Source organism: Lepidochelys kempii, chromosome 9, assembly GCF_965140265.1.
Source record: "Lepidochelys kempii isolate rLepKem1 chromosome 9, rLepKem1.hap2, whole genome shotgun sequence".
Lineage (NCBI taxonomy): Eukaryota > Metazoa > Chordata > Testudines > Cheloniidae > Lepidochelys > Lepidochelys kempii.
Genome location: NC_133264.1, coordinates 18,227,892 through 18,252,697, shown reverse-complemented (window position 1 = coordinate 18,252,697; position 24,806 = coordinate 18,227,892). Strand labels below are relative to the sequence as shown.

The window sequence follows — 24,806 nt, the reverse complement described above, 5'->3', positions numbered from 1 at the left end:
CATATTATGGGATTATAATTATTAAATTCTATGGAGTGTTTTATCCCTAAGGGCTTCAATGGAAACAGGATCAGGCCCCTCACAGCTATTTGGAGACCTGACTTAAGTCAGATGAGTAAGTCCACAGCCGGGAAGTACAAAAACAGAGGGAAAAATTAACTGAAAAATTTCAAACTTCAAGGGGGAAAAAAGTATTACTTTGGCTACTGGATGCAAATCTATGTCTGAAACAATTTCCCTATTCCTGTGAAGCCCTATTTGCATCAAGGACTTAGAACCAGATTCTGATTACATTTACACCAGTATAACTCCACTGAAGTCAATGGAGTTACTCTTGATTTAAGCTGGTGTAACTCAGACCATTAAATTCCACAAAAATAAAATAAGGAATCAGTGGATTCTATTTATTTAAGGATGGCATCAAAGAGAGCATTAGCATTAAAAGATGTCACACAATGTGTGAGGAATGCCAGTTTATTATTACAAAGTATTTGTTATAAAATAACTAGCAGACCTTGCTTCTCCAACGTTTTTCAGCTTTATAGGCAATTACTGTATACAAGATGAAAGACTGCAGCAGCCACAGCCATTGGTGAGCTCCCAGACTGCAATTATCCTTGGACGTGATTACATGAATCAACAAACTGTCAGGATAGCCACAATGCTGACAGCCAACCAACAGACATGTTTTAAAAATGGGACTACAAGGCACATCAATAGGCCAACAAAGCTTCCGAAGGGACCGAGCTAGTCCTGGCAGCTTCTGTACTGGCAGATGTTGTGAAGCCAGACAGCTATGAGACTTGTACTGGCAGAGTGCTGAATCTATCACCATCCGGTTAATAGAGCTGTACTGGCAGTGGTTCTGAACCTGGCCAAGAACTATAAATGATTGCGACCAAAGCCTGCTGAAAGAGCTGTTTTAGCAGGGATGCGAAGCCCAACCAGCAGAGCTGCAATGGCTGCAAGTTTGAAACAAGCCTGCCCATAAAACTGGACTTGTGCAAAAACTTCCAAAAACCACCTAAGGAAAAATGGAAGGAAAAAAGTAACTGGATAGATACTTATTTCTAAAAGGAGATCGCAGAAAAGGGAGGGAGTCATTCAGTCTACATAGGTGTATTCATTACAAATCTGAACTGTATGGAGATACAGGAACTATCATGAGCAATTAACCACATTCTTCAAGTATTTCTCTGTCTCTGATGGGATATCCCATTACAAGATCTGTTTGACATAAAATAAGTTAATGAAGCGTTCCTTCTTAGATCTGCTGAACAACAGACTGGATGTCCAACATGTAGTCAGGCTGAAGTGTTATATACTGTAACTTCATATAGTGAAAGAGACCTGTCATAAATATAAAGGGAATATAAAATCCCTCCTGGCCAGAAGAAAAACCCTTTCACCTGTAAAGGGTTAAGAAGCTAGGATAACCTCAGATTCTGTTTTGTTTAAATGCTGATAAAATAAGCTGTGCTGAATGGAATGTATATTCCTGGTTTTGTGTCTTTTTGTAACTTAAGGTTTTTACCTAGAGGGATTCTCTATGTTTTGAATCTGATTACCTGTAAGGTATTTACCATCCTGATTTTACAGAGGTGATTCTTTTACTTCAATTAAAATTCTTCTTTTAAGAACCGGATTGCTTTTTCATTGTTCTTAAGATCCAAGGGTTTGGGTCTGTGTTCACTGATGCAAATTGGTGAGGATTTTTATCAAGCCTTCCCCAGGAAAGGGGGTGTAGGGTTTGGGAGGATTTTTTTGGGGGGAAAGATGTTTCCAATCGGGCTCTTTCCCTGTTATATATTTGTTTAAATGCTTGGTGGTGGCAGAAATAAAGTCCAAGGGCAACAGGTAAAATAGTTTGTAGCTTGGGGAAGTTTTAACCTAAGCTGGTAAAAATAAGCTTAGGGGGTTTTTCATGCAGGTCCCCACATCTGTACCCTAGAGTTCAGAGTGGGGAAGGAACCTTGACAAGACCAAAGACAACAAAAAAATTTAAGACTTTGTACCATTTTTGATGCAGAGGATGTTGATTACTCAGCACTGACATAGTTGAAACTAAATAGTAAGAAATCCGAAAATATCATGTACAGAAGAAGGTCCTTTGTCCCCAGAGAGGTTTCATTTTAAATCAGCTCCACCTCAAACTTTACTTGGCATCGCATCCTTCCTGCCCTGTTAATAATATCAGCCTTCTTTATTTCCATCTGCTGCTTCCATCTCCAGGCATCATTTCCCTTGCTATTCCTGTTTGCCAAGCCACCACGATCTCCTCATTCAGATCCTTCCTGAGAAACACTTCTTCCTGGCTGGAGAGGCTCCCATGGCAGCAGAATTAATGCTGTTCTGAGCAAGGGGGCCAAAAGGCAGCACATATATCCTGCCTAGCGTACCACGCTGCCCCTTAGCATTCCAGTGTGCAATGGGGATGGGCAAAGAGGGAAATGATCCAGTGCTATGCAGCTCCTTTGCTCACAGTGGAGAACACGTGCAACAGCCGTGGGGAACTTCTTCAGTCACAGAGGAAGGTACAGGATCTCTGGCATGGTTTAAGGATATCATTCTCCATTATATTATACAAGGTTTTAGAATGATTCCAGTAGAACCCTATAGGACTTTTTTCCACATGGAAATCAATAGCACTCTTAACAGTGACTTCAGCGAGAGAAGGATCAGTCCCCAAGTAGTAACAACTTTAGGGTACTGTCAGCCTAGCGCACATTCACATGACCCATCTAGAGGTGAAGGGATCACTATTCTATTCCCAGTCTTCTTGAGCCTCCAATTCGTTGAGCTCTTTAGTCTTCCAATTCTTGATATTCAAAATCAGCTATCATCTCGTTTAACACATAATAGCTGATGTGTGCCCAGGAATTGCCCACTACGGTACTAGCATGTAGTTCATCACTGTGAAGCACTTTGGGACACTTTCAATATATGAGAGTATGCATGGAGTTTTAAGTCTCTGAGTTTGTGTATGTGCTTTGATCTTTGTTTTCAAAGTTTGGCAGCTGTAAATGCCTTCACAAAGTAAGAGAGACCAGGTGAATGAGGTAATGTCTCTTATTGGACCAGCTTCTGTTGTTGAGAGAGACAAGTTTTCACGCTTACACAGAGCTCTTCTTCAGGTCTTATTTGATAATTTTATTTTCTGCTGATACTGTAATATCAGAAGGCATTACAGCAATTTCTGTAGCATAAGTGACAGCTTTCATTACTTATAAAAGCATACTTCAGTACATGCGATAACATCGCCTTTAGACTTAAACTGAAGTGATGCCATCTGGCAGCTGCGTATGGTGAAACTTAGCTACTGCCCTTTTAATTAAATTATAGTTGGGAGTTAGCTTCTGGGATCACACTGATCTACCAAATTTCACAGTAGAATACAAAATATGTGACTCATTTAAATGATGGAATCTGTGATATGTCTGAGAGCAGAGGGGAAGATCTTCTTAACGTGTAGAGTTTCTTTAAAAATTGAGAACTCATTGCTGCCTCTGATGGAAAATTATTTGACCCAGTGTTGTTCAACCCCTCACATCTCCATGTCTCCTTTGAGGAGTCTTCCCCAGGTCAGCCCATTGTGGGGAGGGTACTGCACCCACCTACCCATAGAAAAAAGCAAGGGGTTGGCTCTTGCAGATCTGTCATATTTGTGGGTATCTCAGGGAGCCCACTGGGTCCCTCATCTCTGAGGTACAAAAAAGAACATCTGGGATGATCCTGAGCCATAAAACTAGACAGCTGGCAGTGTGTACTGAGCGCCTTTATAGATTTCCCAGGACAGCTACATCAAAGAAGGGACGGTCCTGGGAAAATCTGGACAGGTGGCAATCTTAGGACCCTCTGGAAACTAAGGCCCCACCTCCAGACTCTATGCAGCTTTCTCCTTCTCCAACTTAGCACAGTTGTAACAGAACCTCCTAGGGCTTCCCCTCCTTTAAGGATGCTCAGTACTAGAACAGGTCAGGAACCAGAATTTCCAGTCTGTGGGAAATCCAACATATCACTTTTTTTTTAGTGCCAAATTGAAACAAACAACACACTTCTGAAACTTCCCACAAAATGCAAATTGAATTTTTTAAATTAAGACAGTTAAAACATTCCATTTCAATAGCATTGATATACTTCATTTCATTTTGAATTTTATATAATTGAAATTGACACTGCACCCAAAATGTTTAGGTTTTTTTGACCCTCCTCTACTCAGTACTTCCTAAAAACTGGGTCCCTTGAAGGTGTTTCAAGTTGGGCACCCAAAATCACTAGTCGCTTCTGAAAGTCTTGGTAAATTTAGATCAACACTTTCAAACTTGGGCTCTGCTAACGTTCGGAACTCAAACAAAAGTAGTCTCATTGTGAGAGGTGCTGAGCACCAAGAGCATGTATTGAAGCCGACACACTTTGTGTGTCAGCCCTGCTGAAGCTCTCACTGTTGAACACCATCACTAGGCTTCTGGGTTTGGACCCACATGCTGGTCCAATGTGCTATAGAACTTTCCTTTGGTTTGGGTAGACCCAAAGCATGGACTCCTTTCCTCCAGGCTCACTCCATAGGCATAGATTCTGTCTGGTAGCCCTTCTTGGAGATATGGCTTCACAGTCCTGCTGCCTTTATTCCAGTGCTGAACACACTTTTCACGACCTCTGAAACAAGTTCCCCAGTAGCATAAGGATACCTTTTTTCCTAGAGCACCACCCTTATATTTACTCTGGTTTACCCTTTGGGGGACAAATGATAGTTGAAACAAGTAGATCTAGGCTTTGCAGAAGGATTTCTAAAATGATCACTCTTTCTTCAGGTGGAGGTAGGAGCTGAGTCTTTTAGGGAGTTCAGGACCTTGTCTCTCTTCTCTTCCTGCATATACCTGTCTTTTGCTTCTGGTCATTTTTCTAAAAATGGCCAGTGACAGAACCTACCTTCTAGAGACTTCCAGTACCCCATCAGGTGATCGCTATGGTTAGCCTCAAGCCCCATCTTGTGATCCAAGTCAGTTGTAGGTGATCTGTAGCTTGGGCACCATCGACCTGGAGTCTAAACTTGAAAAACTGGTTTACACTGGGCAGTAGCCACCTCTTTGTCCCGGGGGGGGGGGGGGGGGATCTTCATTTTAATGGACAATCATCAGGGTTTAACTGCCTCCATTGTTAGCTTTCTGTTAGGTACAGGAATTTCTCCTGACACCTTCTGTGCATTTCAGCTCAATAGGGAAGGTACAGAGCCCAGGTGAAGGATCTGTACAGTCTGATAATCAAAATGGTGTTTAGGAGGCTAAATGTAGGTTCTAGTTTGAAATAGGTACGGCATTCATAGGCTGAATATAAACAGGTTCCCTTAACCGACACAACCCACAGAAGTTGGTAGCTGTGAAAATGAGGCCACTTCTCTTTAAGTGCCTGAATATGAATGTAAGTGCCTACTGTAACCATAGGGTATCCAAGCTTGTGTCTTTTGGCCACAGCCTCACAACACTCTAGTGGAGAAGAGAGCATTATTGTTGGATTAATTGTTAAAATTGAGGGAATAAGAAGATTGAATAAGCTGTCTGATTTGCTTAGCTGCTTTTTGGGACCAAGTGCTAACTACCCTGCAGGATTGAGCCCCATTTTGGAAGATGATTTTAAAAAAAAAAAACTTTGCATTTTTGTTTGTTTGTTTGTTTTAAATGGCACTTTCCATTCATCCCTAGCAGATATATAGCTTAGGCAATCAGACATCTTGAAATAGCATGCTTGATACCAAAAAAATCCCAAACCTTGTGATATCTCTTTAAATGTTATCTTTAGGGGGACTCTCTTTGTTTGTTTTTTGTTTTTCTTTGATTTAGTTCCATGTACATTGGCTCTATTGGCTAATCTCCCATCGTCTTTGAAATAACTTTGCTGTCACTTTTTAAATACTTCTGTGAGGTGTACAGAACTGCAGACAAAATGAAATTGACTTCAGGGTTTCCTGCTTCAGAAGCCAATGACTGTGAATCAACAGCTGGTGTTAAAATGTCATAACTTTATTATTAATATTCATGGAGATTAAAATATAAATGTAATTGCACATTGCTAAGGCAAACATACTCAAACAAGTTTGATGCTTGACATCTGTCCATAGCAACTCTGTGACAAGATCATAAGCTCATATAACTATATTAAACTCTCCTGAATACTCAGTTCTTCCGATGCAGCAAGTCAAACAAATGTGCATATCATGAACCAGCTGACTCACCGGCTATGGGCAACCAGAGTATAACTAAAATGTATACTGATGAAACACAGTAATAATGCCTACATGGGTGAGCAATCTTGCAGGGTTGTCATGGTAAATTTTGGGAAAAGCCATGGTAACAATATCGCAAGTTATGGAAACCTCTGAGCAGGAGGGGGTTGGAATCACAGTGTTTATCATTTTTGTACCAACCAAGCTATCTTACAGACCTCTTAATACAACTCTTGCAGTATTCAGAATAGGGGTATCTGACCACTTTATTGACAACTGGTTACTGTTCCTCACCCTCAGACATCCTTCTCCTGGCTGCCCACACTCTAATTTTTGTTTAAAAATCTGGCCTTTAAACCAATGGCTCTCAACCTTTCCAGGCTACTGTACCCCTTTCAGGAGGTTCTGATTTGTCTTGTGTAGCCCCAAGTTTCACCTCCCATTTAAAATCTACTTGCTTACAAAATCAGATATAAAAATACAAAAGTGTCACAACACACTATTACTGAAAAAATGCTTACTTTCTCATTTTTACCATATAATTATAAAATAAATCAAATGGCATATAAATATACTTTTCTGTGTGTGTGTAATATATATAAGCCTAAAGACCAACTGAAATGAAGGCCCTATTGTTCTGTGTTTCTACAGCACCTGGTAGACAGTCCTTGCTCTGAACAGCTTACATCTGAGTAAACAGGATCGGCAAAGAGCAGGGGAAAAGGGGTATAACAGAGGGGTATAACAAAATGACAAGGGAAAATGTCATGTTAAATCCATGATACGTTGTTGGGTTTTGGGGGGGGGGGGGTGTGTGGAATTTAGTTGAGAGGTGATTACTTAAAGAAAAAAACAAGAGAAAGGGAAGAGGACACTGCAGGAAGGGAGGCTGGGGGCAGACAGGGCAGTGCAGGAACAGGGGAGGGTATGTTCAGGGTGCAGTATAGGAAAACTTGACTGTCCAGAGGACAAAGACAATTGGCCTGTGGGATACTTTTGGCAAACTACCAGGGCATGAGTCCAGTGGGGCTGCGTCTACACTGCAAAGCAAGAGGGCTTGAACCCTGGCTCCTGGCTTTAACCTGTCACCCCTCTGGGGTTCTGGGACACTGGATCTGAGCCGTAGGTTAGCATGATTTGTGTGTAGACAGAAGAGAAGTTAGGCTTGAGCGTGAGTTGGAACCCTGGATTTACTGCTCTACATAGCAAACAAAAAACCCCACCACCGCGAGCGCAGCTCCACCAGAATCCCCTCTAGCAATCTTTTTGTCAGTCTCCCTATGTTAGGGCAGCAAGTTAATTGAGAACATCTTGTAGCACAGAAGCAATTCTGTCAAACTTCTGCATCTATCCCTTATTTATTCCTCTCTGAACAAGTGAACACAGTCAGTTCTGTCACCTGCACCCAAACGCCTCCCCTAGCAGTTGCCTGAAGTTCTGTTCTTCAGATCAGAAATGAAAAGCTGCTGATGCTTCCTGCTCCCCACTCCCCAAGTGTTGTTTTGCTTGCAAGTAGCTAAGTGTGATCTATAAAATGACAATTCTTAGTCTAATCCCTGTGTGCCAGGGAGCTGAGGATAAGGATCATGAGTTTATTCTGGAAAGTTACTTTATTGAAAAGTCATAAGGATTATTTGTTTATAAAATTAATAAGTGCATTGAATGTGTGACCAGGCAAACAAAGGACTACACTTTTTTTTTAACCTGTCTGGGCATGCAGAAGACTAGAGTTTGACACTTTGGTTCTGCTCATTTAGAAACTCAGAAAAATCTTGGCTTGCAGGTGATGCTAGGCCACTTGAGTGTCTCTTTAACAGTGTGTACAATGAGCTGTGTAGTGTAGCCAAACAGTGTAGAGTAGGAGCTTTGATTCTGCCTCCTCTCAGGTCCTTTTGGGGTGGTTACTAGTGCCAGCCTGGTGTTCAGGGAGTGCAGTCCTCTGTCCCATCCCCTGACCCAGTCACCACTCTCTTACACCATTTAGACCAGAAGTTACCCCTCCTGTTGCCATACAGGAACAAAACTGAAACTGCTCCAGCCAAGGGGGAGGGTAAGTGAAAGCCACTCCTGAATACCCCCTACCCTGGTCGTCTTTGAGGGTTTGGGGGGATACAACAAGGCAGTTCAAGTTGAATTGTCTTGTTAGAACTGACCCCCCATTGGGTGAGGCAACTCCCATCTTTTCATGTACTGTTATATATATCTTCTTACTGTATTTTCTACTCCATGCATCTGATGAAGTGGGTTTTAGCCTATGAAACCTTATGCCCAAATAAATTTGTTAGTCTCTAAGGTGCCACAAGCAGGTTTAAAACAAATAAAAGGAAGTTCTTCACACAGCGCACAGTCAACCTGTGGAACTCCTTGCTTGAGGATGTCGTGAAGGCTAGGACTTTAAACAGGGTTTAAAAGAGAACTAGATAAATTCATGAAGGTTAAGTCATTAATGGCTATTAGCCAGGATGGTAAGAAATGTTGTCCCTAGCCTCTGTTTGTCAAACGGTGGAGATGGATGGCAGAAGAGAGATCACTTGATCATTACCTGTTAGGTTCACTCCCTCTGGGGCACCTGGCATTGTCCACTGTCGGCAGACAGGATACTGGGCTGAATGGACCTTTGATCTGACCCAGTATGGCCATTCTTATGTTCTTATGTTTGTTGTTTTTGCTACATGGCTACCTCTCTGAAACAGATGTCTAATGGAGTGGTCCCTTGGAAATAAAATACAATTAAAATTTTGTGGCTTACAGTTTGTGTTGCAAGTGAACCCTACGAAAGATATAGTCTTGTATTCTGTTCAGTTCTGGGTGCCACATTCAGGAAAGATGTGGATAAATTGGAGAAAATCCAGAGAAGAGCAACAAAAATTATAAAACTTTAGAAATCATGATCTATGAGGGAAGACTGAAAAATCTGGGTTTGTTTTCTGTAGAGAGGGAAGATTGAGGGGGGACATAACATACCTTTTTCAAGTATATAAAAGGTTGCTACAAGGAGGAGAATGAAAAATTGTTCTCATTAGCCTCTAAAGAAAGGCAAGGAGTAATGGGCTTAAGTTACACCAAGGGAGATTTAAGTTGAACATTAGGAAAAACTTTCTGTCAGTGTGGTTAAGCACTGGAACAAATTGCCTAGGGAGGTTGTGGAATCTCCATCAGTGGAGACTTTTTAAGAGCAGGTTAGACAAACACCTGTCAGGGATGGTCTAGTTATTGCTTAGTCCTGCTTTGACTAACATGCAGATGGCCTATTGGGGTCCCTTCCAGTTCTACACTTCTATGATTTGGTGTGTTTTGGGAAGGGATGGGGACCTCAATAAGCTGGTCTGTGTAGAGAGAATTTTGTGCTAGGATACAGATATGTTTCCCTCTAAGGAAGCCCCTTTGCTGTAACTAGGCAAGTAGTTACACTGGTACAGTATTTTGGGAACTAAGGATTTGATACTATATAGAACTCGTGATAGCCGCTGTCTTGTTTAACATACTAGGGATTTAACCTGGGACCTCTAAAAAGTGAGAGCTCTATAGTTTGAGTTATGGAGCCAAGCCTGTTTAGCTGAGGCTGTTGCAGACCCATATCCTCTAGATCAGAGGTGGGTAAACTACAGCCTGCAGGCCACATCCAGCCCATGGGACCGTCCTGTCTGGTCCTCGAGCTCCTGCCAGGAGGCTAGCCCCTGGCCCCTCCCTTGCTGCCCCCCAGCCCCCACAGCCATGCCGCTGTGCGGGCAGCACTCTGGGCGGTGGGGCTGTGCGCTCCTGCCGAGCAGAGCAGCAGCGTGTCTAGCTCCGGCCGGGCAGCACGGCTGCCAGAAATGCTGCTCTGAGCGGCATGGGAAGGGGGCCAGGACTGGGGTGTTGGATAAGGGGTGGGGGTTCCGGGGGGGGGGCAGGCAGGGGGCAGTTGGATGGGGCAGAGGTTCTGAGGGGTGGGGACGGTCGGGGACGGGGAACAGGGGGTGTTGGATAGGTGTGGGATCCGGGGGGGGCAGTTAGGGGCAGGGGGTCCCGGGAGGGGGCAGTTAGGGAACAAGAAGTAGGGGGGGTTGGATGGGTTGGATTCTGAGGGAGGCAGTCAGGGGGCAGGAAGTGGGAGGAGGCGGATAGGGGGTGGAGGCCAGGCTGTTTCGGGAGACACAGCCTTCTCTACCCGGTCCTCCATACATTTTTGCAACCCCAATATGGCTCTCGGGCCAAAAAGTTTGCCCACCTCTGCTCTAGATTCTGCACAGAGGGGTTCTGTAACACACACTCACCAGTGGGTTTCATTTGCATAGCATTTTTCATCTTCAGACAAACGCAAAGTGATAGTTATGGCTTACAACATCCTATTGAGGCATATAAGTACTTCATCGTTCCCATTTCACAGGTTTGGGGAGGGAGAGGAGGAAGACTTGGGACACAGGAATGTGAAGACCTCGAGATGAAAGGTTAAGTGCGTCATTCTTAGTACTGAATTGTCTAGTCTATTGAATCATCTTGTGCAATAGATCATGTCCATGCTGCCTAGCAGGGACAGCAGTGGGTACATTAGAGACACGTAATATAGATGGAAAAATGGTATTGTAGTGGCTTATAGAAAAAAAATATTAAATGAAACCCTGAACTGAAAGAGATGATATCAAAACTGTTTCATTGAATAACTTCTCTGCAAGTTTCACTCTTTTTAAAAACTTTTCTTTAAGACTTTTTTTTAAAATCCTTTTTGCCCAAGCCTCAAACCCTTCTATCTCCTCTACTGATGTGTTTTACTGAAATTCATGAAAACCAGGCCACCATAGATCATAGAATATCTGGGTTGGAAGGGACCTCAGGAGGTCATCTAGTCCAACCCCCTGCTCAAAGCAGGACCAATCCCCAATTTCTGCCCCAGATCCCTAAATGGCCCCCTCAAGGACTGAACTCACAACCCTGCATTTAGCAGGCCAATACTCAAACCATTGAGCTATCCCTCCCCCCTAGACAATTGGCATCAGGTTTGCCAAATAGACCTGGTACAATTGTTTGACAGTGGTAAAACTAGGACTTAATTTTTGTTGAGAGCTGGAAGTCCCCAGTGAAAGAGGGAAAGAAACGTATGGGTGGGGTTAAGAATAATTTACAGAAGGGGCTGAGTGTTTGTCATGTCCAGCGGCAGCATAGCCCTGTGGATAGGGCACTGGACAGGAACTCAGGAGACATGAGGTCTGTTCCCAGCTCTGCCACTGATCTGTTGTGAGACCTTGGGCAACTCACATCACCTTTCTGTACCCGTTTCCACTCCCATCCTTGTCTGTTTAGATTATAAGGTTTGTGGAGGAAGACTCTCTCAACATGTTAGTACAGTGCCTAACACAATGTGGTGCTGATGAAATACAAATAATCTGTTAATCCAAGTATATGCTAATATTTTTTGGTCACTGTGAATACTCAAAGTTGAGCTACCCTATGGTAATAAACAGAAAAATGTCACTAAAGCAGAATGTTGCCACACGTAATTGTTTCTTAATGTTAGGTAAATGTCAAGCTGTAGTCAAGTCATTTATCAAAAATAAATATGAAGGAGAAAGACATTTATTTTCACAGTAGGTGACATGCTGTGGTGATTTTTCTACTGTAGTGACTTAATTTCTGGTACATCAAGAGACACGAGGTTGCATCATCAGGTCTGATGTAACCTCTTTTGTGAGGAAGCTGAGAGTGGCCATTCCACCTGGCAACATCAGATTCTGAAATCCTTTTACTTCCAATAATTCAGAAGTCCTCTTTCCAACCTCAAGAAGAGGTCTATGACGCTCAGAAGTTTCTCCTTCGTCAGCAGAAGTTGATCCAATGAAAGATATTGCCTTACCTATTTTGTGTCTCTCATATCCTGGGCCCAAAAAGGCTACAAAATCATTGCAAACTTCATAGACCACATCACTTGGAACACTGAGGCCACCCCATGAGCTACCCACCTTCCTGGCTCATCTGGTAAAGAAGTCTCTCTGGCTTCTTCCACTGAAGGCAGGTTCCAGCTCCAACACTTTAGAAAAGTAGGTGACGGAGCCTGCTTTGAAACTGAAATAATAAAAGAAATGTGCTGGATTCTTGTGTGTTAACTGATTATTTTTTTCCCAAATAATTAGTTTTAAACACCTCTTTCTGTAATGTTCACAAGGATAGGAGACAGCAGTCTCAAATAACAGATTCATTATTATGGAAAAGACTTATATTTTTTAACAGTGATGAAGGCCACTAATGTTCTACAGAAACTACTCTGAGCCCTGGTCTACACTAAGACTTTAGGTCGAATTTAGCAGTGTTAAATCGATGTAAACCTGCACCCGTCCACACGATGAAGCCCTTTTTTTCCGACTTAAAGGGCTCTTAAAATAGATTTCCTTACTCCACCCCTGACAAGTGGATTAGCATTTAAATCTGCCTTGCTGGGTCGAATTTGGGATACTGTGGACACAATTCGACGGTATTGGCCTCCGGGAGCTATCCCAGAGTGCTCCATTGTGACCGCTCTGGACAGCACTCTCAACTCAGATGCACTGGCCAGGTAGACAGGAAAAGAACCGTGAACTTTTGAATCTCATTTCCTGTTTGGCGAGCGTGGCAAGCTGCAGGTGACCATGCAGAGCTCATCATCAGAGGTGACCATGATGGAGTCCCAGAATCACAAAAGAGTTCCAACATGGACTGAACGGGAGGTACGGGATCTGATCGCTGTATGGGGAGAGGAATCTGTGATATCAGAACTCCGTTCCAGTTTTCGAAATGCCAAAAACTTTGTCAAAATCTCCCAGGCCATGAAGGACAGAGGCCATGAGGGACAGAGGCCATAACAGGGACCCAAAGCAGTGCCACGTGAAACTTAAGGAGCTGAGGCAAGCCTACCAGAAAACGGGAGAGGCGAACGGCCTCTCCAGGTCACAGCCCCAAACATGCCGCTTCTATGATGAGCCGCATGCCATTTTAGGGGGTTCAGCCACCACTACCCCAGCCGTGTCATTTGACTCCTTCAAGGGAGATGGAGGCAACACGGAAGCAGGTTTTGGGGACGAAGAAGATAGCTCACAGCAAGCAAGCGGAGAAACCGGTTTTCCTGACAGCCAGGAACTGTTTCTCACCCTGGACCTGGAGCCAGTAGCCCCCGAACCCACCCAAGGCTGCCTCCGCGACCCGGCAGGCGGAGAAGGGACCTCCGGTGAGTGTACCTTTTAAAATACTATACGTGGTTTAAAAGCAAGCATGTGAAAGGATTAATTTGCCCTGGCATTTGCGGCTCTCCTGGATGTACTCCCAAAGCCTTTGCAAAAGGTTTCTGGGGAGGGCAGCCTTATTGCATCCTCCATGGTAAGACACTTTACCACTCCAGGCCAGTAACACGTACTCGGGAATCATTGTAGAACAAAGCATTGCAGTGTATGTTTGCTGGCGTTCAAACAACATCCGTTCTTTATCTCTCTGTGTTATCCTCAGGAGAGTGAGATATCATTCATGGTCGCCTGGTTGAAATAGGGTGCTTTTCTTCAGGGGACACTCAGAGGAGCCCGTTCTTGCTGGGCTGTTTGCCTGTGGCTGAACAGAAATGTTCCCCGCTGTTAGCCACAGGGAGGGGGAGGGTTGAGGGGGTAGCCACGTGGTAGGGGGAGGCAAAATGCGACCTTGTAACGAAAGCACACGTGCTATGTATGTAATGTTAACAGCAAGGTTTACCCTGAAAGAGCGTAGCTACTGTTTTTATAAAATGTGTCTTTTTAAATACCGCTGTCCCTTGTTTTTTCTCCACCAGCTGCATGTGTTTCAATGATCACAGGATCTTCTCCTTCCCAGAGGCTAGTGAAGATTAGAAAGAGAAAAAAAAATGCACTCGTGATGAAATGTTCTCTGAGCTCATGCTGTCCTCCCACACTGACAGAGCACAGACGAATGCGTGGAGGCAAATAATGTCAGAGGGCAGGAAAGCACAAAATGACTGGGAGGAGAGGTGGCGGGCTGAAGAGAGTAAGTGGCGGGCTGAAGAGAGGGCTGAAGCTCAAATGTGGCGGCAGTGTGATGAGAGGAGGCAGGATTCAATACTGAGGCTGCTGGAGGATCAAACCAGTATGCTCCAGTGTATGGTTTAGCTGCAGCAAAGGCAGCTGAAGCACAGACTGCCACTACTGCCCCTGTGTAACCAGCCGCCCTCCTCCCCAAGTTCCATAGCCTCCTCACCCAGACGCCCAAGGACACGGTGGGGGGGGCCTCCGGCCAACCAGCCACTCTACCACAGAGGATTGCCCAAAAAAGAGAAGGCTGGCATTCAATAAATTTTAAAGTTGTAAACTTCAGAAGTGCTGTCTGGCATTTTCCTTCCCTTCTCCACCACCTCTCCTGGGCTACCTTGGTAGTCATCCCCCTATTTGTGTGATGAATGAATAAAGAATGCATGAATGTGAAGCAACAATGACTTTATTGCCTCTGCAAGCGGTGATCGAAGGGAGGAGGGGAGGGTCGTTAGCTTACAGGGTAGTAGAGTGAACCAAGGGGCGGGGGGTTTCATCAAGGAGAAACAAACAGAACTTTCACACCGTAGCCTGTCCAGTCATGAAACTGGTTTTCAAAGCTTCTCTGATGCGTGCCGCGCCCTCCTGTGCTAACCGCCCTGGTGTCTGGCTGCACGTAACCAGCAGCCAGGCGATTTGCCTGAACCTCCCACCCCACCATAAACGTCTCCCCCTTACTCTCAGGTACTGTGGAGCACTCAGCAAGCAGTAATAACAGTGGGAATATTGGTTTTGCTGAGGTCTAACCGAGTCAGTAAACTGCGCCAGCGCGCCTTTAAACGTCCAAATGCACATTCTACCACCATTCTGCACTTGCTCAGCTTGTAGTTGAACAGCTCCTGACTACTGTCCAGGCTGCCTGTGTACGGCTTCATGAGCCATGGCATTAAGGGGTAGGCTGGGTCCCCAAGGATAACTATAGGCATTTCAACATCCCCAATGGTTATTTTCTGGTCTGGGAATATAGTCCCTTCCTGCAGCTTTTGAAACAGACCAGAGTTCCTGAAGATGTGAGCGTCATGTACCTTTCCCGGCCATCCCACGTTGATGTTGGTGAAACGTCCCTTGTGATCCACCAGAGCTTGCAGCACTATTGAAAAGTACCCCTTGCGGTTTATGTACTCGCTGGCTTGGTGCTCCGGTGCCAAGATAGGGATATGGGTTCCGTCTGTGGCCCCACCACAGTTAGGGAATCCCATTGCAGCAAAGCCATCCACTATGACCTGCACATTTCCCAGGGTCACTACCCTTGATATCAGCAGATCTTTGGTTGTGTGGGCTACTTGCATCACAGCAGCCCCCACAGTAGATTTGCCCACTCCAAATTGATTCCCAACTGACCGGTAGTTGTCTGGCGTTGCAAGCTTCCACAGGTCTATTGCCACTTGCTTCTCAACTGTGAGGGCTGCTCTAATCTTGGTATTCATGCGCTTCAGGGCAGGGGAAAGCAAGTCACAAAGTTCCCTGAAAGTGCCCTTACGCATGTGAAAGATTCGTGGCCACTGGGAATGATCCAAGACCCGCAACACTATGTGGTCCCACCAGTCTGTGCTTGTTTCCCGAGCCCAGAATTGGCGTTCCACAGCATGAACCTGCCCCATTAGCACCATGATACACGCATTGGCAGGGCCCATGCTTTCAGAGAAATCTGTGTCCATGTCCTGATCACTCACGTGACCGTGCTGACATCGCCTCCTCACCTGGTATCGCTCTGCCAGGTTCTGGTGCTGCATATACTGCTGGATAATGCGTGTGGTGTTTAATGTGCTCCTAATTGCCAAAGTGAGCTGAGCGGCCTCCATGCTTGCCTTGGTATGGCGTCCGCACAGAAAAAAGGCGCGGAACGATTGTCCGCCGTTGCTCTGACGGAGGGAGGGGCGACTGACGACATGGCTTACAGGGAATTAAAATCAACAAAGGGGGTGGCTTTACATCAATGAGTATTTCAGGCAGGACTTCACGGAGGGTTCCAATAAGAAATGGTGCACCTAAGTAATTGTTCTTATTGGAACAAGCCGGTTGGTCTGGCCTCTGATACATGGCTAGATTTACCTCGCTGCACCTTCTCTGAGAGTGACTGCAGTGTGACCTAGAGGAATGAGTCCCCTAGACGGGGGAGAGGGGGAAGCAAATGAGTACAAAACAAATCTGGTCTATTTCTTGTTTTGATCCACTCCATCTATCTTTTACATCTTTGGCTGGCAGCAGACGGTGCAGAAGGACTGCAAGCCATCCACATCTCATGGCTGCTCGGCAGAAGATGGTGCAGTAGGACTGCTAGCTATCCTCATCTCTTGCCTGCCTGGCAGAAGATGGTATAGTAGGACTGCTAGCAATCCGTATCACCTGCCTACTCACCATAAGATGGTTCAATAGGACTGACTGCAGGACTAAAGAGAATGACCTGGTCAAGTCACTTCTAATGTAGTCCCAGCGCCCATGACTGCCCAGGCGCTCCTGGCCGACGTGGCCAGGAGCACCGCGGACATGACGATGACGGCTACCAGTCCTACTGCACTGTCTGCTGCCACAAGGCAAGGGGTTGCTGCTGCTGTGTAGCAATACAGTACTGTGTCTGCCAGCACCCAGGAGATATATGGTGACGGTTACCTGAGCGGGCTCCATGCTTGCCGTGGTATGGCGTCTGCATGGGTAACTGAAGAAAAAAGGCGCGTAACGATTGTCTGCTGCTGCTTTCACGGAGGGAGGGAGGGAACGGGGGCCTGACGATATGTACCCAGAACCACCCGCAACAATGTTTTAGCTCCATCAGGCATTGGGATCTCAACCCAGAATTCCAGTGGGCAGCGGAGACTGCGGGAACTGTGGGATAGCTACCCACAGTGCAACACTCCGGAAGTCGACGCTTGACTCGGTACTGTGGCAGCACTCCGCCGAGTTAATGCACTTAGAGCATTTTCTGTGGGGACACACACACTTGAATATATAAAAACTATTTCTAAAAAAACAACTTCTATAAATTCAACCTAATTTCGTAGTGTAGACATACCCTTACATTCGGTAGGCTTTTAGAGTGATACACGTTCTAGAATCTTGAACCATCCTATATAATTCTATAGCAGGGATAAAATTCTGTTAAATTTAATTGGGTGGCCCAAAATACTTACAGAAAGGTGATAATTTTCTATTAAATACTATAAGTCTTTTGCAAAAACACTTTTTCCCCTTTTTAAAAGTTAATTTGGTCTTGATAAGAGCAAGATATTGTTTCCCTGGCTATAACACTAACTATATTAATAAACCAAGAAAATACTAGGGCTGGTTGAGCATGTTTAAAAAAATTGATTTGCAAATATACACCTGTATAAAAGGAGCAAGTTTGTTTCACCATGGTTCATGGGATCCTATTAATTTTTTGCATATTCATGTAACTGCTGGGTATTTGAGAATATTTGCTGCCCTCTAAATTTCACACATAATTATTCCTCCATAAATTCACTATTCTCCAGTGTGGATTACTGAAATATTTTTAGGAGGGAGATGAGAATTATGCTGTATGAATTAGGCATATACAATGAGTTACAAATGGGAAGTAGTGGATGCAAATAGATAACCAGAAAATCATAGTATAAAAACCATTGCCCCAAATATTTGGGGGTAGAAATGTATTAAAGAAAAGAACCACCTGGCAAAATAAATAATTTGCCAAGTTGCAAAGAGACTAAAGCCTAGTCTTGTACTGAGAAACTCTCAGACCCTTGTAACTGCCTGGTGCTCCATTGACCTTCCTGGTGGAGGGGTCTGGGCTTTGTTGTTACACTTATCTGTATTATCGTAGCACGTGGAAGCCCTAGACATGGACATGGGCCCCATTATGCTAGCATCTGTACAAACACAGTATAAAAAGACAGTTCCTGCCTCAGGGAGTTTACAGTCCAAGTATAAGATGAGACGGGCTGTCAATCAGTTAATGCATGCAATTCACACACAACAAATGAACTAGATTTAAAAAAGTAGCCACAATTGATCACAGTTTTAATCACACTGTTAATAGCAGAATATCAATTTAAATTTACTATAAATATTTGAATGTTCTTGTATGTTTTCAAATATATTGATTTCAAAGTGTACAGTGTTCGCTTTATATTTTTTATTACAAATATTTGCACTGTAAAAATGAGAAAATATTTTTCAATTAACCTCATAAGTACTGTCGTGCAATTTCTTTATTGTCAAAGTTCAACTTACAAATGTCGAATTTAATTATTTTTTTTACATAACTGCACTCAGAAACAAAACCGTGAAAAACTTGAGAGCCTACAAGTCGAAACATGAATGGACATACAAATGTTTAACATATCTGGCACATAAATATCTTGTAACACTGGTTACAACAGTGCCATTAAAACTCCTATTCTCACTTTCAGGTGACCTTGTAAAGAAGAAGCGGACAGCATTATCTCCTGTAAATGAAAATAAACTTGTTTCTCTTAGAGATTGGCTGAAAAAGAAGTAGGACTGAGTGAACTTGTATGAATGAGATGAATGAAAAAAATGAGGTGAATGGAAAAATACTGTTTCTTTTGTTTATCTTTTTTACAGTGCAAATATGTTAATCAAAAATAATATGAGCACAGTACACTTTGTATTCGGTGTTCGGTGTAATTGAAATCAATATATTTGAAAATGTGTAGAAAAACATCCACAAATATTTATAATTTAAATTGTATTGTTTAACAGTGCGATTTAAAACTGCAATTAATTGCAGCTTTTTTTAATCTCGCAATTAATTGCGACTTTCTTTTTAAATCGTTTGACCACCCAAGATGAACCACAACAGATGGATACAGACCAATGGGGGAGTACAAGGAAAAAATGAAACAATATTGGGCAATATGATAAGTTCACAGTATAAGACCGGGGCCTAAATCTGTAACCAAAAGATTCGCTAGTTCCAGAAAATACTGATTTATATTTTTTTTAAATGGATGGCAGTATTTTCCTTGGTAATGTGGGAGGACAACAGAAAAGTGAGAAGGAGAATGTTCAGAGCTGTCGTGTGTAAATTGCTTTGCCATGTTGGAGCCAAAAAACAATGGATGTTATTGTCTGACGGATCTTTTTGCTGTATAATTAGGAGAGGTTTTGCTTTAACAGTTAGTTCAACAGCACAAATTTCCGCATCACTATGTTTTGACAGTGAGCCTATGAGGCCTGATGTTGAAAGGACGGGATTATAAATATCCAGACTCTTCTGGGTTTTATTTCCAGCTCTTCCATGGGTTTGCTATCTCATTCTGTGTGTACCCATTATGTGTGTTTAGATTGGATGCTTATTTTTATTTTAAAATATTTGTTTAGAGCCATACATTTTAACATATCTTGCAAACCATAGATTAGATATGTCTCTTGTCCCAAAGGGTTTGGAATCCGTGCTTGATCGTAGTGGGAACTGAACAGCTGTTCAGAACTTTACAGGATCAGGCCCTAATTTAATTAGCACTTTTTCTGTACATCAGTTGCTTAGAAATGTGTGGGCTCATAAAACTAGAGTTGTAGTTTATGCTGAGAGTCACCTGATGACATTCTTAAACATAGTAAGCATAGCCAGAAGTGTTTCTATTTCATGAAAAAATTTGAGGTTTCAGAATTTTTCATTCCAGCATGGAACGAAAGCGAGGCCGTTCAATGTTCTTCATGTTAAAAACACAACAGACAAAGACATCTACCCCAAAACAGTCAATAGCCTCTTGGTTTAGACACTCACCAAGTATCTGGGAGATCCAGTTTCAAATCAGACACCTCACAGGTGAGTGCCCTAATCACTAGGCTATTGGCTTTTCTGGGGTAGGGGTCCTCTCCATTTTTGTTTGAAAGTTTTTAGCTCTGCAATCAACTTGGTGAAAAAGAACTTTAATTTCACATAAGTATACACAGTAACTTCAGAAACTAAATTATTCTTGGTTTTTAAACACACTTTATTCTATTTAACATTTTCTTTTCCTTTTAATCTTTTTTGCAGCTAATACAGTACCACTTAATTGGAGATTTGAGGCTTCTGCTAATGCAGAGACTGATAGGATCTAGTATCACCTAAATGCTGATGGCTCAAAGGAAAAGATGTATCTGAAAAGGCCAGTGATACTCATGAGAATTATCTAATTTTTCAGGCATAAATTAGAGCATTTTAAGTGAAGGAAATGAAGCTGAAATTATATTTGTGTATACAGTACAGTTAATTCTGGACTGCCTTGTAATTCAGTGTAAATCCAATACAGCAAGGTGCTGAGTGTCCTCCACTCCTGTTCAAATCAGTGAGTGTTGAGAATGTATTGCTCTGTGTAGAGGTACTCATCAGTTCAGTGGATTAGACCCTTTGCAAAAAAGCACTGGGATAGCCTAATACCAAAGAGCAGTATAGCCTGAAGCAAAGAATAAGAGAGCTGATGGTATAAGAGCAATCCCAGTTATGTGGTTGTAGTGATAAGTCAGATCCTCAGGTGGTGTGTAAGTCAATGTAATTATGCGGATTTACACTGCCTGATGTCGCCACCAATTTCAGGTTGAAGAGATAAGAGAACTTGAAAAATGGTAAATTTGTGTCACAGTGCCTGACAAGCGATGCCAGCAGAAATTTTCAGAGCCGTCTGGCTGGTTGTGCAAAGTTTTATCGACTGATCTGTGAAACATGAAATTAACAGTCGGTACTTTAGGCAGTGCTCTTGTTCACCATTGTTTTTAAAGGCACATCTGTGAGAAATATTACTTAGTGTTATAGTTCTGGCCTGCTAACATGTGAAACCCCAATTCAACAAAGCAGTTAAGCACATGGTTAATTTTAAACATTGATGTCAATGGGCCATACGCACAAGCTTCAAGTTAAGCATGTACGTAAGTGTTTTACCTGAATTGAAGTGCTTACCTGAACTGAGACCTGAATCAGTTTGCAATCTGTTATCTTTCTTCAGTTTTAAACTTCATTATTTCTCAAAATTTTGTGTGCCAGGATGTGGGTAAAAAAGCAAATCTCCATATCCAAATTGTGAAGGGGGAAAAAACTAACTATCCGTTAAAAGGTCTCTGACCACTAAAAGGAAAGGTAGCATTGAACAAGTATAAAACTAACTAGAACTAAATAAGTTCATGGAGGATAGGTCCATCAGTGGGCATTAGCCATATGCAAGGATGGTGTCCCTAGCCTCTGTTTGCCAGAATCTGGGAATGGGCGACAGGATGGATCCCTTGATGTTTATTTGTTCTGTTCATTTCCTCTGAAATATCTGCCATTAGCCACTGTTGGAAGACAGGATACTGGGTTAGATGGACCTTTGGTCTGATCCAGTATGGCTGTTCTTATGATAGCCTTTTCACTTATTAAATTAAATATAGTCATCCAGTTTTTGCTTTAATATATTGATACCGCTTGACTCTAAATATAAGTAAGGAAGCATTTTATCTACCAGAGAACTAAATGAAACTGCACTGTTTTCTTTTCAGGTAACTTAATGGCCATGAATCTGCTGTTCTTCATTTACAAAATAATAATAATTGTGCTCTGATTAGCAAAACAACTAAAATATATTTTAAAAGTTTAAGATCTGAGGTGTGTGTGATTTTTGTGCAACGAAAAGGGGTGGTGTTGGGCATGTGTGTGTTGCATAAACCTGATTAAAAATATTAGCATTTAAATGGTTCAAACTAGCTATTGAAGTTTTCTCTCTAGAAGATGTGTGCATCTCCCTTTCTGCTATTGTTATAGCCTATCTGGCTGTAGCACATACGGCAGACTGTTGATCAGAGTGCTGAATAGCTATCTTCACAACCAGAAGTAATTGGAAAGCTTTTTTGAAATGACAGAGAAGATGATGCAATGTGCATCAAACTAATTACCCCTTTCAGTTTTCAAAGCAAGCTGGCATGAGTTAAAACTACAGCCTTGATGTGGCAAAGCACTTAAATACATGCTTAAGTCCACCCCATTCAGCAGAGCATATGACGTTTTTATTTAAATCATTATATGCTCTTTCCCAAAATTTGGGGGCAAGCTCAGAAAAGCAGTGTGTTGCTTTGGAGAAGAACGATGGATGTCTGTTTTAAGGCTTTGGACTGGGATTCAGGAGATCCGGGTTAAATTCCTGGCTCTGCAGACTTCCTGTATGACTTTGGACAAGTCACTTAATCTCTCTGTGCATCAGTTCACCATCTGTAAATGGAAGATCATACTGCCTTCCTCCCATTCTTTGTCTCTCCTGGCTGTTTAGCTTATAAATTCTTCACGGTAGGAGAGTGTCTCTTACTAAATGTTTGTACGATGCCTTGCAAAATGGGGCACTGCTGTTTGGAGTTTCTTGTAATAATATAAAATAGCACACACACACAGGCACTCATTGAGAAGGAAGTCTTAAATGTCCCAACTAGCAAAGACAGTCGTGTTCACCCTATTATGATTTATATGTTAAGTATGAAAAAGATTAAATTCCTCAAATTGCTGGGTAGCGAGCGGGCAGGTAAGAAATCCTTAGCGTCATTAAGGAAGGTAAGTGGGAAGCTAGTGACAGATAAAGTTATTAGTTTGGACCAGAATGAATTCATTGCATCAATGTTCTTGAAAGAAATAGTGAAGGTCATGCCTCAAAGACTGGGAGACATTTTCCTAAGGGAGACAAAGAAATGTTAGATGGTCTTATGATTATGCTAAAGTAGGTAGTCAAGCCATAAGCAACAGTCAAAGCTGACAGGCCCAGATGATTTGTTTTACATAAAGCAAAAAGTAATGAAATAAAAATCTCCACTACAGGCTTTCTTGATGTCTTGCTAAGAAGTGGGAAGATAATTGATCTACAAGGAGGGATAAGAGACATACAGTTAAATTCCGTTTTGGGGGAATTTATTGAAAACTATGGGCTGGGACAAGGTCCATACAAATATGTAAGCAAAAAAGAATATGGATCCATAAAACAATGCCTGGCTAATATGCATGAACTCCTTTAGTGCATCAATAAGGCCATATTTTTGAGTGTTGTGTAGACCCCGCAACAGTTAACAAGTTAAAGTGTTTTGGTTACTCACTGAAAAAGCAAAGCAAAAAACCTTATCTGTGACATATGTGGCTAAGGGTGAGGGAGATCACTAAATAATGGCTACATCAGAGTTGTAGCCAAAACATACACACATCTGATTAATTCTTATGTTTCCTCATCTGTGAAAAGAGGGTGGTAATGCTTAATTGCTTACCACTCTGGGGTGTTGTGAGTTTTAATTGGATAACACTTGTTTAGTGCTTTGAAGATAAAATGCACTATATAAATATTAAGTAATATTATGTTAAGGTTACTGACTTCAGGGTCCCTAGTGTCCTGAAATAGTTAAGCAAACTACTAATCAGAGTTGCCAGGCCCCACAAGAATCATGAAATTTAACACCCCCACCCCCTCAAGTGTTTTTATTTGCCTTCTGGCTTTGGAGACTTTTTGAGTCATGTTTCCAAGCTTTTCTCTGCAATTATGAGGGTTAGAAAGTTAAACTTCGTCAGTTTTTATTTAAAAAATAAATTCTCACAACTCTAAGAGCTAAGGATTTAAGAAAAACATCATGAGACTCATGATAAAATTGTAAAAGCTGGCAGCACTGTTGTTTGCTGACTCATTTTCAGCCAGGCCTGCAGTGCATTGACAGAGAGAGCTGAGAACCAGAGCTTGTTCTATTGAGTTCTTCTTCCCTCCTTTTGTGACATTTTCCAGAAAGGATACTCCAGCCAAACACTGTATTAACTGACCCCACTACTAAAGTCCCCAGGTGGATGTTTACTCTGGCTGGAAAAACTAACCCCTTCTTAGCTGGTTTGCTACCAACAAGGATCTTATTTCACTCAGTTGATACCCTTTTTTCCCCCACCAACCTTTTAAATTACTTTCCTTTCAAAGTCTCACTCTAGGAACTTGGCACATGCTTTGTGACCAAGCAGCCTCCCTAGTATGTTTCCATTGATCTGGGTATCTGTGGGCTCACCCAAAGCAGTTTCAATAGGAAACGGCATATCTTCATCAGATTTGGACATTGATTTCAGTCTAACTGGAGGGCAAAGAGAGAGCTCAGCAATGCACATGGACGGTCTGCCTTTTTTTGATCTCCCAACTAAAGAGCAGTTTCAGAGTAACAGCCGTGTTAGTCTGTATTCGCAAAAAGAAAAGGAGTACTTGTGGCACCTTAGAGACTAACCAATTTATTTGAGCATGAGCTTTCGTGAGCTACAGCTCACTTCATCGGATGCATACCGTGGAAACTGCAGTCTGCAGTTTCCACGGTATGCATCCGATGAAGTGAGCTGTAGCTCACGAAAGCTCATGCTCAAATAAATTGGTTAGTCTCTAAGGTGCCACAAGTACTCCTTTTCTTTCAACTAAAGAGCAAGTTTCTTTGCAGAATTGCAGACACGCCTTAACACCACAGCCACTGCCTGACGTGCCACAATTTCAGCTAAATAAATAGGACCTTGACTCGGTGGACAAAGACAAAGCCCTGCATGTAACTTCATTTTTAATACACCTACTATTGGCAAAATCCATTTGGAAGGGAAATTGTTGCAGACTTCAAAAACTATTTTGATTGTC

The 24,806-nt window shown here is 42.6% G+C and overlaps 1 protein-coding gene across 2 annotated transcripts in view; it reads left to right on the top strand.

The window, feature by feature from the left end:
* Positions 1-24,806, top strand: part of SERPINI1 (serpin family I member 1) — an 80,063-nt gene that overhangs the window by 22,736 nt on the left and 32,521 nt on the right. The gene's annotated exons all lie outside the window — the stretch shown is intronic.